This window comes from Nerophis ophidion, linkage group LG03 (assembly GCF_033978795.1).
Source record: "Nerophis ophidion isolate RoL-2023_Sa linkage group LG03, RoL_Noph_v1.0, whole genome shotgun sequence".
Classification (NCBI taxonomy): domain Eukaryota; kingdom Metazoa; phylum Chordata; class Actinopteri; order Syngnathiformes; family Syngnathidae; genus Nerophis; species Nerophis ophidion.
The window spans coordinates 18,968,314-18,983,280 of record NC_084613.1 but is presented as its reverse complement, the minus strand read 5'-3'; the positions used below and the strand labels follow the sequence as shown (position 1 = coordinate 18,983,280).

At 32.0% G+C, this 14,967-nt stretch overlaps 1 protein-coding gene across 2 annotated transcripts in view; it reads left to right on the top strand.

The window, feature by feature from the left end:
* The first annotated feature begins 6,996 nt into the window (after positions 1-6,996).
* The window catches only part of LOC133549260 (transcription factor SOX-6-like), a 265,313-nt gene continuing 257,342 nt past the window's right edge, over positions 6,997-14,967 (top strand). For both annotated transcript variants that reach the window (XM_061894490.1, XM_061894489.1), the window contains exon 1: positions 6,997-7,388. The gene's annotated coding sequence lies outside the window, so the exon portion shown is untranslated. The remainder of the gene's footprint in view (positions 7,389-14,967) is intronic.

Sequence of the window (14,967 nt, the reverse complement as noted above, 5' to 3'; positions counted from 1 at the left end):
GCACAAACCACAACACAAACCACTACAACATCCTCGGTAGAGCCCTCATAAGGGCAAAGAAAACTCACACCAATGGGACGTCGGTGACAGTGACAATGATGACTATGAAAAACCTTGGAGAGGACCGCATATGTGGGCAACCCCCCCACCACCAGGGGACCGAAAGCAATGGATGTCGAGCGGGTCTACCATGATACTGTGAAAGTTCAATGCATAGTGGACCCAACACAACCGTGAGAGTACAGTCCAAAGTGGATCCAACACAGTAGCGTGAGTCCCCATCCATAGTGGAGCCAACAGGAAACCATTCCAAGCGGAGGCGGATCAGCATCACAGAGATGTTCCCAGTCGATACACATCCTGGGTCCCGACTCTGGACGAGTGGTCCAGTCCATCCTGGGGTCCCGACTCTGGAAAGCCAGTACTTCATCCATGGCCACCAGACCGGGACCCCCTCCACAAGGGAGAGTGGGACAGAGGAGAAAAAGAAAAGAAACGGCAGATCAACTGGTCTAAAAAGGGGGTCTATTTAAAGACAAGAGTATACAAATTAGTTTTAAGGTGAGACTTAAATGCTTCTACTGAGGGTAGCATCTCGAACTGGCATTCAAGAGTACTGGAGCCCGAACGGAAACGCTCTATAGCCCGCAGACTTTTTTTGGGCTCTGGGAATCACTAATAAGCTGGAGTCCTTTGAACGCAGATTTCTCACGCGGACATATGGTTCTATCCGTCAGAATAAAAAAAATATAGCAAAAGCAAATTACAAAATTTTTTTTTTTTGTAGTTTGATCATTTTCTTTGACTGATGTACTAACTTCATGTGGTTTGTTTTGTAAATATGTAGCATAAGCTACAAAGATACAAAGAGGTTCCAATTGCTACATCCAGTGGACACATTTAGAACAACATAAAAAATGTTTAGGTAAATTTTTATCCTTAGCAAACTCATCCCGGATAAAAACCGGTTCGCAGGCATAATCTGGCCCTCGGGCCGTACGTTTGACACCAATGCTCTACATTCTACACTTCATTTTTACTAATAGTGGAAATGTATCTTGCAAAAACGAGATAAACACGTGTACAGACGCACACCTGCTTAAAAATAGCCAGTGTGCAAAAATGTGAGGGACAGTGGCACACAGTTCTCCCCGCAAACGTTCCTGGGCTTTTGAGGGCAAACTTGGGCTGTGGGGGAAAAACTTTTTTATCCGGGTAATTTAGATGGAATGGCAGTTTTTTTCCCCCCCTCTGAACCCCAAGTAAGTAAAAAAGTTACCGCGGTTAAAAAAGGAGCTTATTTTGCTTACTACTGCAGAAATATGGCGTTGACTTGTGGTTTACGACGACCAGGCGTCCTGCGTGTTCTTTCTAAGAAGGAGGACACAAACATTGATTCACAAATCAGAGCAACTTTAGGCCCACCTTGGAGGCTCCCATCAGCCGTAAAAAATGTCCACCTTCTCTCATTACTTCCTGGCTCAGCTAGATCCCACCCCTGCAGGTACAAACCTCTTAACGGTCACTCACCTGGCACACCTGTCTCTTGACACAGAAAACTAACATCACAAGCTACAAAAAAATGTCTATAAACATTATAGGGCTGTCAAAAATCTCAGTAGAAGCATTTAAGTCTCACCTTAAAACTCATTTGTATACTCTAGCCTTTAAATAGACCTCCTTTTTAGACCAGTTGATCTGCCGCTTCTTTTCTTTTCCTCCTCTGTCCCCCCCTCCCTTGTGGAGGGGGTCCGGTCCGATGGCCATGGATGAAGTACTGGCTGTTCAGAGTCAGGACCCAGGATGGACCGCTCGCCTGTGTATCGGTTGGGGACATCTCTATGCTGCTGATCCGACTCCGCTTGGGATGGTTTCCTGTGGACGGGACTCTCGCTGCCGTCTTGGATCCGCTTTGAACTGAACTCTCACGGCTGTGTTGGAGCCACTATAGCTTGAACTTTCACAGTATCATGTTAGACCCGCTCGACATCCATTGCTTTCGGTCCCCTAGAGGGGGCGTGGGGGGGTTGCCCACATTTGAGGTCCTCTCCAAGGTTTCTAATTTTTATCATTGTCATTGGGTGTGAGTTCTCCTTGCCCACTGGGTGTGAGTTTTCCTTGCCCTTATGTGGGTTCTTCCGAGCATGTCGTAGTCGTAGTGGTTCGTACAGTCCTTTGAGACATTTGTGATTTAGGGCTATATGAATAAACATTGATTGATTGATTGAAAAATAAGGCGTTATCTCATGTGATTAATCACATAAAAATGATTAATCCTGCAGTTTATTTCCGGAGATCTTTTTTTTTGGGGGGGGAGGGAATTAATTTATTTCAAGCTCCTTTACCTTAACATTGAATGGTTCCCTGAAAGGTAACGTGGGTTTCATATAAGGTGAGCGATCAGGTCGATGCATATGCATACACAAAATATACTTCAAAATAAACTTTAGATACCACTTTTTCAGCAATGAAATTAGGTGCATTTGACTAACAATTTTTTTTTAAATTGTAATGAAATCGCATTTGTGTCGAAATACTGGGGTCTTTTTTAAAGGTTAATTTGAGCAAGCAATTTACTGTGATTAATCGGATTAACAATATTAACTAGATGAGGGCAATTCCTGAAGGAATTGTGTGTGAAGGCTCCAATGCTGAAGTTGAAGTGAAATGCTGATAGAATGAATAGTTTGAACATTGGAATGGTTTGAATGTTGAATAGTTTGAATTTCCAGGAATACCAGAACTTGGTTTGGAGGCTTGGGAAATCGCTAGTTTGAATGTCCAGGATGAGTGGAATGTGTAGATCAGGGGTCACCAACCTTTTTGAAACCAAGAGCTACTTCTTGGGTACTGATTAATACAAAGGGCTACCAGTTTGATACACACTTAAATAAATGGCCAGAAATGGTAATTTGCTTAATTTACCTTTAAATAATAGATCTATGTATATAAAAAAAATGGGGTATTTCTGTATGTCATTCCGTCGTGCATTTTTTTTTCCTTTTACGGAAGGTTTTTTGTAGAGAATAAATGATGAAAAAAAAACACTTCATTGAACAGTTTAAAAGAGGAGAAAACACGAAAAAAAAGAAAATTTAATTTTGAAAACATAGTTTAGCTTCAATTTCGACTTTTTAAAATTCAAAATTCAACCTAAAAAAAAGAAGAGAAAAACTAGCTAATTTGAATCTTTTTGAAAAAATTAAAAAAATGATTAATGGAACATCATTAGTAATTTTTCCTGATTAAGATTAATTTTAGAATTTCGATGACATGTTTTAAATAGGTTAAAATCCGATCTGCACTTTGTTATAAATATATAACAAATTGGACCAAGCTATATTTCTAACAAAGACAAATCATTATTTCTTCTGGATTTTCCAGAACAAAAATTTTAAAGAAATTCAAAAGACTTTGAAACAAGATTTAAATTTGATTCTACATATTTTCTAGATTTGCCAGAATAATTTTTTTGAATTTTAATCACAAAAAGTTTGAAGAAATATTTCACAAATATTCTTCATCGAAAAAACAGAAGCCAAAATGAAGAATTAAATTAAAATATATTTATTATTCTTTAACAATTAAAAAAAACTTGAACATTGATTTAAATTGTCAGGAAAGGAAGAGGAAGGAATTTAAAAGGTAAAAAGGTGTATGTGTTTAAAAATCCTAAAATCATTTTTAAGGTTGGATTTTTTTTCTCTAAAATTGTCTTTTTGAAAGTTATAAGAAGCAAAGTAAAAAAGTAAATGAATTTATTTAAACAAGTGAAGACCAAGTCTTTAAAATATTTTCTTGGATTTTCAAATTCTATTTGAGTTTTTACTCTCTTAGAATTAAAAATGTTGAGCAAAGCGAGACCAGCTTACTAGTAAATAAATACAATTTAAAAAATAGAGGCAGCTCACTGGTAAGTGCTGCTATTTGAGCTATTTTTAGAGCAGGCCAGCGGGCTACTCATCTGGTCCTTACGGGCTACCTGGTGCCCGCGGGCACCGCGTTGGTGACCCCTGGTGTTGATGTTGGAATGGTTTGAATAGGTTGAAAAATGTAGGAGTTATGGAACTTTGAAAAATGTCCCATTCATTTCAATGGGAATTTCACGCAAATTTGGGAAAACAGGGACTTTTTGGGAAAAATGGTAAAAAATGTGAATGTTCTGAATGAGTTGGTTTTGGAATTTTTCAAAACGGTCCAGAAATGTTGAAGTGTCAACATTTCTAATTCAAAAATGGTATTCCTAGAATTTCAAGAAAACCGGGAATTTTTCCAGTTAAAAAAACAACTTAGTTTTTTGTCCTGCTTAATAGAAATGTTTTGTAGGTGGAAAGGTTGAAGTAGGTTGAAAAAAATGGGAGGAGTAGTCGACTGAAAAAAGGGTGAAAATAGGGTTTGGAAAACTAAGAATTATGGGAATTCCTGGAATTTTTTTTTTTAATTGGAAGAATGATAGTTTGAATGCCCCCGATGAGTGGAATATGTTAATGGTTTGAATTGGTTGAAAAACGTGGAAACGGTTGGAAATTTGAAAAATGGCCAGTTCATTTTGAATGGGAAAAATGTCCCGAAAAAACTGGAATTCTGGGAAATTTTGGAATTTGTCAAAGGAAAGGCTGCGATTCTTGAAAAGGCTGAACAGAGAATGGTGTTGCAACAGTTGGAATCGCATAGAAAATGTCGAAGGTAGAGCACGCCAAAATCTGGAAAAGAAGTAGAAGAATAAATAGATGAATTTTGGTGCGGTCTAACACATGACCAGGGAAACTAACAACAACATTCATTATGCTAGCTGCAATATGCGTCGGTATTCTGCAATTATTACTTAATTCTGTGTTGAATTGAATTAATTTTGTTTAATGTAGAGTATTTATAGATGATGTATTAAAAATTAGCCAATGAGCTAACAGAAAGCTAGCCATAGCTTAACTGCCTCTATTTTGATGATTTCGAACATCGACCCTCTTCCCTTGGAGACAGAGGTCGTTTAGTTCCGTGTTTTTAATATGGCAAACTCATTTTTTAAAGTTTAAACTTTTTAATGTTTACATAAATAATAACAATAATAATATTGACTATTTTGTTCACTTCCGGGTTTATCTTCTTCTACGGTTAATGTGCGGGCGGTGCTTTCGATAAGTTCTCTGCTGCCGCCGGGTGGTTGGGTTGTGTGACTGCACGCTAAAACAAAACCGAGTGAATGCTAGTTGTGATAACTCATGTTAAGTCGGAAAATAAAAAAACATAAAAATGAGGAATCTATATTATAATGCTATAGTTACATCCATTGACTATTTGTATATTTTTGTCACTTGGATTGTGAAACTAACTAAGCACATGGAGGTCACGGTAGAGGTGTCATACCATCAAACTACCGCAGGGTGGCAGCATATTAAGTGTAATAATTCAAATATGAAGCATAAACCAATTATTGATCAGTTCTGCGTTTAAAAACATATTTTGAGTATCATAATAATATTACATTGGACACTTGCGGTGATTGAAAAAAAAAAAAGGATAATAAAGTCCATTTTTATCATTATTACTCTCGAAATTGCCCACTGTAGATGACCACATTTGGTTCCTTGTCCATGAAAGTAAGATTTACTTTTTAAATCGCACTTTTTTAAATCAACAACATCAATTTATCAAACCCTCATTTTGACACCGAAAAACAAACCCGCACTATAAGTAATAATTTTCGAAAGTTATACAATAAAAAGTCATAATAATGAGATAAGAGAGTCGAAATCATAAATAAGAAAGTCAAAATTAAATAAATTAAAAAGTAATAAAAATTACATTAAAAAAGTCGAAATGATGACATGAAAAGTCATAATTATGAAATTGAAAGTTGAATAAAATGAAATATGGATAATTATGAGATTAAACACATCCAAACAATGAGATAAGTGATAATTGTGTTATTGAAACTATATAAAAATGTCGATTTTCTTTTGATTTTGAACCAATAATTTACAGTTTTTTTAAACAGCCTAATATTTTATTTCATTCAACTTTCTATTTCATAATTATGACTTTCTATTTCATAATCATGACTTTTCATGTCATAATTATGAAATAGAAAGTTGAATGAAATAAAATATGCATAATTATGAGATTAAACAAATCGAAACAATGAGATAAATAATAATTGTGTTATTGAAACTATATCAAAATGTTGATTTTTTTTATATTGCTCCAATAATTTAATTTTTTTTAAACAGCCAAATATTTTATTTCATTCAACTTTGTATTTCATAATCATGACTTTCTATTTCATAATTATGACTTTTCATGTTATAATTATGAAATAGAAAGTTGAATGAAATAAAATATGCATAATTATGAGATTAAGCAAATCGAAACAATGAGATAAATGATAATTGTGTTATTTAAAACTATATTAAATGTTGATGTTTTTTATATTGCTCCAATAATTTCAATTTTTTTAAACAACCTAATATTTTATTTCATTCAACTTTCTATTTCATAAGTATGACTTTTCATGTCATAATTATGAAATAGAAAGTTGAATGAAATCAAATAAGAATAATTATGAGATTAAACAAATATAAACAATGACATACGTGATAGTGTTATTGAAATTATATCAAAATGTCGATCTTCTTTTGATTTTGCTCCAACAATTTCAATTTTTTTAAACAGCCTAATTGGATGCTGTGCATTCAAGCTACCGCTAGATGGCGGTCTAGCAAGCGTAATCATAAACAAGCGTACTAAAAAGTTCACTTTTTCAACCTTAGACACATTTTTAAGTTCCGTTTTAAATGTCAAATGTTTATTTTAAAACATGCTGATTGTGAAATAACATATAATATGTAAATATATGTATATTTGATGTGTATTTTGTGCTTTATAGTTTCCTCTTCTTACAAAGTTGCCAAATTAAAAGCACCACGAGGTGAGCACGCTATTAAATCATAATTCGCACTTTTTGTTTTTCTTTTACTTTGAAATAGTTTGAAACGTCATCGATGCTGACAGATTCCAGAAAGCAGGAGCGAGGACATGTTTTTCTTCCCAAAGAAAGACGAAGTTGATGAGAAGTTGTCCCCCAATGAGCGCGAAGGAGGAGGTCTTATCTGTCCTGCGTGTCTTCATCAGTCACTGGGACGCACTCGGACCGACTTCACGTCCACGCCGCGCCGGACCAGGAATAACTCGTGCAAGGAGACGCTCGGAAGGAACAGATCTAACCCCCCGCCCCCCGCTAGAACCCTATCTGAGCCGCTCTTCTGCCCCGCAGCTGCGACTCCCCGAGGACTTAAGTTGGCCATGAAGACCCGAATGGACTGACTTTACTTGGCCGGGATAAACACGACCTGGACGCGCTCAAGTCTCCCGCTGAGACGACAAGCGAGCAGGTAAGACAACTTCTTCCATCTTCACGCTCCTCAACATGAACCCTGTCAATATTCACACATTTGACTTCAGTCAACACACTTGAAACAACGCAACTAAGTTTGTGAACATGTTCACGATCCTGATCCTCTTGGCATTATTGGCCAAATAATCATCTTCAGTTCAAATCAATTTTACATTCGAATAAAAACTCACTTTTATTATTAACCAATTGCACATCTTTAATTTCAGTTCAAACATTTTGCTTAATATGTTAAGAAAAATAACAGTATAATTATCTCAGAATAACCAAATAAAGTTGCCAAGTCAAACAAAAATACACATTATGTCTAAATTAACCATATAAATGTATTTAAGTTAAAATATTGTATAAAATAATGGTAAAAATCACCATTATTAACCACATACAGACGTCTACAAGTCAAAATATCATAATATATGAATTACTCTAAATATGTCTAAATTAACAGATAAACATTTGTCAATTAGGTCAAAGTATTGCATAAAATTATATTAAAAATACAATTATTAACCACATACAGATGTCAAAAAAATAAATAAATACTCAAATTATGTCTAAATTAACCAAATAAATGTTTTTAAGTTGAAATATTGTATAAAATAATGGTAAAAATCACCATTATTAACCACATACAGATGTCTCTAAGTCAAAATATTATAATGGAAACATCACTCAAAATATGTTAAAATTAACAAAATAAACGTTTGTCATTTAGGTCAAATTATTATATAAAATAATATTAAAAATACAATTGTTAACCACATACAGACATTAAAAAAATAATACTAAAATGATGTCTAAATTAACCAAGTAAATGTATTTAAGTTAAAATATTGTATAAATTAATGGTAAAAATCACCATTATTAACTACATACAGACCTCTTTAAGTCAAAATATTGTAATGTTATAAATTACTCTAAATATGTCAAAATTAACAAATAAACGTTTGTCATTTAGGTCAAAATATTGTATAGAATAATATTAAAATCACCATTATTAACCACATACAGATGTCTTTAAGTCAAAATATTGTAATGTATAAATTACTCAAAATATGTCGAAATTAACAAAATAAACGTTTGTCATTTAGGTCAAAATATTGTATAAAATAATATTGAATATACAATTATTAACCACATACAGACGTCAAAAAACAATACCAAAATTATGTCTAAATTAACCAAATAAATGTATTTAAGTTAAAATATTGTATAAAATAATGGTAAAAATCACCATTATTAACCACATACAGACCTCTTTAAGTCAAAATATTGTAATGTTATAAATTACTCTAAATATGTCAAAATTAACAAATAAACGTTTGTCATCTAGGTCAAAATATTGTATAAAATAATATCAAAAATACAATTATTAACCACATACAGATGTAAAAAAAATAATACTAAAATTATGTCTAAATTAACCAAATAAATGTATTTAAGTTAAAATAATGTATAAAATAATGGTAAAAATCACCATTAGTTACCACATACAGACGTCTTTAAGTCAAAATATTGTAATGTATAAATTACTCTAAATATGTCAAAATTTACGAATGAACGTTTGTCATTTAGGTCAAAATATCGTACAACATAATATTAAAAATACAATTATTAACCACATACAGACGTAAAAAAAAATAATACTAAAATTATGTCTAAATTAACCAAAAAAATGTATTTAAGTTAAAATATTGTATAAAATAATGGTAAAAATCACCATTATTAACCACATAGAGACGTATTTCAGTCAAAATTAAACAGTGTACAAATTACTCTAATTGTGTCAAAATGAACAAAATAAACGTTTGTCATTTAGGTCAATATATTGTATACAATAATATTAAAAATACAATTATTAACCACTTACAGACATCAAATTAAAATAAAAAATACTAAAATTATGTCTAAATTAACCAAATAAATGTATTCAAGTTAAAATATTGTAAAAATAATGTTAAAAATACCATTATAACCACATAAATACGTCAAATTAAAAAATTACAAAAATTATGTCTTAATTAACCAAATAAAAGTATTTACGTTAAAATATTGTATAAAAATAATTGTAAAAATCACCATTATTAACCACATACAGACGTCTTTAATAAAAAATATTATAATGCACAAGTGGAGTGCCATCTCCGGGTTGGGGAGGAGACCCTGCCCCAAGTGGAGGAGTTCAAGTACCTAGGAGTCTTGTTCACGAGTGAGGGAAGAGTGGATCGTGAGATCGACAGGCGGATCGGTGCGGCGTCTTCAGTAATGCGGACGTTGTACCGGTCCGTTGTGGTGAAGAAGGAGCTGAGCCGGAAGGCAAAGCTCTCAATTTACCGGTCGATCTACGTTCCCATCCTCACCTATGGTCATGAGCTTTGGGTCATGACCGAAAGGATAAGATCACGGGTACAAGCGGCCGAAATGAGTTTCCTCCGCCGTGTGGCGGGGCTCTCCCTTAGAGATAGGGTGAGAAGCTCTGTCATCCGGGAGGAACTCAAAGTAAAGCCGCTGCTCCTTCACATCGAGAGGAGCCAGATGAGGTGGTTCGGGCATCTGGTCAGGATGCCACCCGAACGCCTCCCTAGGGAGGTGTTTAGGGCACGTCCAACCGGTAGGAGGCCACGGGGAAGACCCAGGACACGTTGGGAAGACTATGTCTCCCGGCTGGCCTGGGAACGCCTCGGGATCCCCCGGGAAGAGCTAGACGAAGTGGCTGGGGAAAGGGAAGTCTGGGTTTCCCTGCTTAGGCTGTTGCCCCCGCGACCCGACCTCGGATAAGCGGAAGATGATGGATGGATGGATGGAAATTACTCTAAATATGTAAACATTTACAAAATAAACGTTTGTCATTTAGCTCAAAATATTATATAAAGTAATGTTAAAAAGTACCATTATTAACCACATACAGACATCAAAATAAAAATAATAATACAAACCCTGTTTCCATATGAGTAGGAAATTGTGTTAAATGTAAATATAAACAGAATACAATGATTTGCAAATCATTTTCAACCCATATTCAGTTGAATATGCTACAAAGACAACATATTTGATGTTGAAACTGACAAACCTTTTTTTTTTTTTGCAAAAAATCATTAACTTTAGAATTTGATGCCAGCAACACGTGACAAAGAAGTTTGGAAAGGTGGCAATAAATACTGATAAAGTTGAGGAATGCTCATCAAACACTTATTTGGAACATCCCACAGGTGTGCAGGCTAATTGGGAACAGGTGGGTGCCATGATTGGGTATAAAAACAGCTTCCCAAAAGATGCTCAGTCTTTCACAAGAAAGGATGGGGCGAGGTACACCCCTTTGTCCACAACTGCATGAGCAAATAGTCAAACAGTTTAAGAACAACGTTTCTCAAAGTGCAATTGCAAGATATTTAGGGATTTCAACATCTACGGTCCACAATATCATCAAAAGGTTCAGAGAATCTGGAGAAATCACTCCAGGTAAGCGGCATGGCCGGAAACCAACATTGAATGGCTGTGACCTTCAATCCCACTGACGGCACTGTATCAAAAAGCGACATCAATCTTTAAAGGATATCACCACATGGGCTCAGGAACACTTCAGAAAACCACAGTCCCTAAATACAGTTGGTCGCTACATCTGTAAGTGCAAGTTAAAGCTCTACTATGCAAAGCGAAAGCCATTTATCAACAACATCCATGCTCTGGGCCCGAGATTATCTAAGATGGACTGATGCAAAGTGGAAAAGTGTTCTGTGGTGTGACGAGTCCACGTTACAAAATAGTTTTTGAAAATATTTGACATTGTGTCATCCGGACCAAAGGGGAAGCAAACCATCCAGACTGTTATCGACGCAAAGTTCAAAAGCCAGCATCTGTGATGGTATGGGGGTGCATTAGTGCCCAATGCATGGGTAACTTACACATCTGTGAAGGCACCATTAATGCTGAAAGGTACATACAGGTTTTGGAACAACACATGCTGCCATCCAAGCGCCGTCTTTTTCATGGACGCCCCTGCTTATTTCAGCAAGACAATGCAAAGCCACATTCAGCACGTGTTACAACAGCGTGGCTTCGTAAAAAAAGAGTGCGGGTACTTTCCTGGTCCGCCTGCAGTCCAGACCTGTCTCCCATCGAAAATGTGTGGCGCATTATGAAGCGTAAAATACGACAGCAGAGACCCTGGACTGTTGAACGACTGAAGCTCTACATAAAACAAGAATGGGAAAGAATTCCACTTTCAAATCTTCAACAATTAGTTTCCTCAGTTCCCAAACGTTTATTGAGTGTTGTTAAAAGAAATGGTGATGTAACACAGTGGTGAACATGCCCTTTCCCAACTACTTTGGCACGTGTTGCAGTCATTAAATTCTAAGGTAATTATTATTTGCAAAAAAAAAATAAAGTTTATGAGTTTGAACATCAAATATCTTGTCTTTGTAGTGCATTCAATTGTATATGGGTTGAAAAGGATGAGCAAATCATTGTATTCCGTTTATATTTACATCTAACACAATTTCCCAACTCATATGGTAACGGGGTTTGTAAAATAATGTCTAAATTAACCAAATAAATGTATTTAAGTTAAAATATTGTATAAAATAATGGTAAAAATCACTATTATTAACCACATACAGACAGATGTCTTTAATTTAAAATATTACCATATAAAAATTACTCAAAATATGTCAAAATGAACAAAATACCATTTTTTCAATTAAGTCAAAATATTGTATAAAATAATGTTATAATACCGTTATTAACCACATACAAACGTCAAAAAATAAATAAATAAAATAAATAAAATTATATCTAAATTAACAAAACAAATGTTTTTAAGTTAAAATATTGTATGAAATAATAATAACAAACACCATTATTAACCACATACAGACGTCAAAAAATAAATAAATAAAATAAATAAAATGATGTCTAAATTAACAAAATAAATGTTTTCAAGTTAAAATATTGTATGAAATTATTAACCACATACTGATGTCTATAAGTCAAAATATTAGAATGTACAAATTACTCAAAAAATGTTAAAATCAACAACAAAAAAAAGTTTGTCATTTTGGTCAAAATATTGTACAAAATAATGTTAAAAATATCATTATTAACCACATACAGAGGTCAAAATAAAATACAAAACAACTAAAATTATGTCTAAATTAACCAAATAAACGTATTTGAATTAAAATTTTGTATAACATAATAGTAAACGTCACCATTATTAACCACATCCAGACGTCTTTAATTTAAAATATTGTCATGTAAAAATTACTCTAAAAACGTCAAAATTAACAAAATAAATGTTTTTCGTACAAGTTAAAATGTTATATAAAATAATGGTAAAAATCACCATGACTAACCACATACAGACGTCTTTATATCAAAATATTATAATGAAAACATTACTCTAAATATGTCAAAATTAACAAAATAAAAGTTTTTAATTTAAGTAAAGATATTGCATAAAATTATGTTAAAAACACCATTATTAACCACATAAAGACGTCAAAATAAAAAAAGAGTAAAATTATGTCTAAATTAACCAAATAAATGTTTTTAAGTTAAAATATTGTATAAAATGATGGCAAAAATCCCCATCATTAACCGCATACAGACGTCTTTAATTCAAAATATTACCTTGTAAAAATTACTGTAAATATGTCAAAATTAACAAAATAAAATGTTTTCATTTAAGTAAAAATATTGCATAAAATTATGTTAAAAATACCATTATCAACCACATACAGACTTCAAAATAAAATAAAAAAAATACTAGAATTATGTTTAAATTAACTTAATAAAGGTATTTAAGTTAACATATTGTATAAAATAATGGTTTAAATCACCATAATTAACCAGAGACGTCTTTAAGTCAAAACAGTATAATGTAAAAATTACTATAATTATGTCAAAATTAACAAAATAAAAGTTTTTCGTTGAAGTCAAAATATTGGAAAAAATAATGGCAAAAATCAAAATTTTTAACCACATACAGGCGTCTTTAAGTCAAAATATTATAATGTAAAAATTAAAATTATTATGTCTAAAGTAACAAAATAAACGTTTTTCATTTAAGTTAAAATATTCTATAAATATAATGTTAATTAAAAAATGTTTTTAACCAAACTATAAAATCAAAATATTATACATAAAAAGGTTAAACATTTTTAAAATTTAAACATCACTATAACGTAACCAGATAAACATTGTTAAATTAGGTTCAAATATGGTACATCTTTTTTTTCCTCTTTAAATTCCAAAACCAAATAATAATTTATGTTAAAAAATATTGTACATCAAATTTTCAAAATCCCCATAATTATGTCAAAATTAACTTAGTAAAACTTTTTAATTGAAGTCAAAATGTTTCCATATGTGATAGAAAAAACAAAATCGTCATTGTTAACCAAATAAACTTCCTAAATTAAGTAAAAACCAATGTACATAAAAAGGATATAAATAACTAGTATTAACCAAATAAACGTCTTAATTTATATCAAAATATTGTACATAAAAAGCTTAAAAATAACCAATATTAACCAAATACATGTTTTATTTATATCAAAATATTGTACATAAAAATTTTTTTTTTTTTTATTTATGTCAAGATTAACCAAACATCTTTAATTTAAATCAAAATATTGCACATAAAACAAATCACCATTATTAATCAAATTAATATCTTATTTTATCTCAGAAAAATTATATATATATATATATATATATATATATATATAAAATCACTGTATTTATGTCAAAATTGTACAAATAAACATGTTTACTTAAGTCACTTAAGTCATAATATTGTACAAAAAAAGGATGAAAAGCACCATTACTAACCAAATTAACGTCCTAATTTATTTTAAAAATATTGTACATAAACATGTAAACATCACTGTATTTATGGCAAAATTAATCAAACAAAAATCATTAATTAAAGTCAAAATATTGTACATAAAAATGGTAAAAATCACGATGACCAACCAAATAAATATCATAATTAATCCCAAAATATTGCACATAAAAAAACAACAAACTTGAATTAATGTCAAAATTAACCAAACATCTTTAATTTAAGTCAAAATATTGTACATAGAAATCTAAAAAAAAAACACTATTATTAATCAAATAAATATCTCAGAAATATTGTACATACAAATAGAACAATCCCTGTATCTTTGTCAAAATCAACCAAATATGTTTCACTCAAGTCAAAATATTGTACATAAAAAGGGTCAAAATCACTATTACTAACAAAATTAACGTCTTAAATAATCGCAAAATCTTGTACATAAACATGTAAAAATCACTGTATTTATTGCAAAATTAATCAGATAAACATCAATAATAAAAGCCAAAATATTTTATATAAAAATGGTGAAAATTATCATTACTCACCAAATAAACATCATAATTAATCTTAAAATATTGTACATACATATAAATCTTGTATTTTTGGCAAATTTTACCAAATATCTTAAATTCAAGTGAAAATATTGTACATATTAATGTAAAAAATAATAATTATTATTAATCAAAGAAATGTCTTAATTTATCTCAGAAAT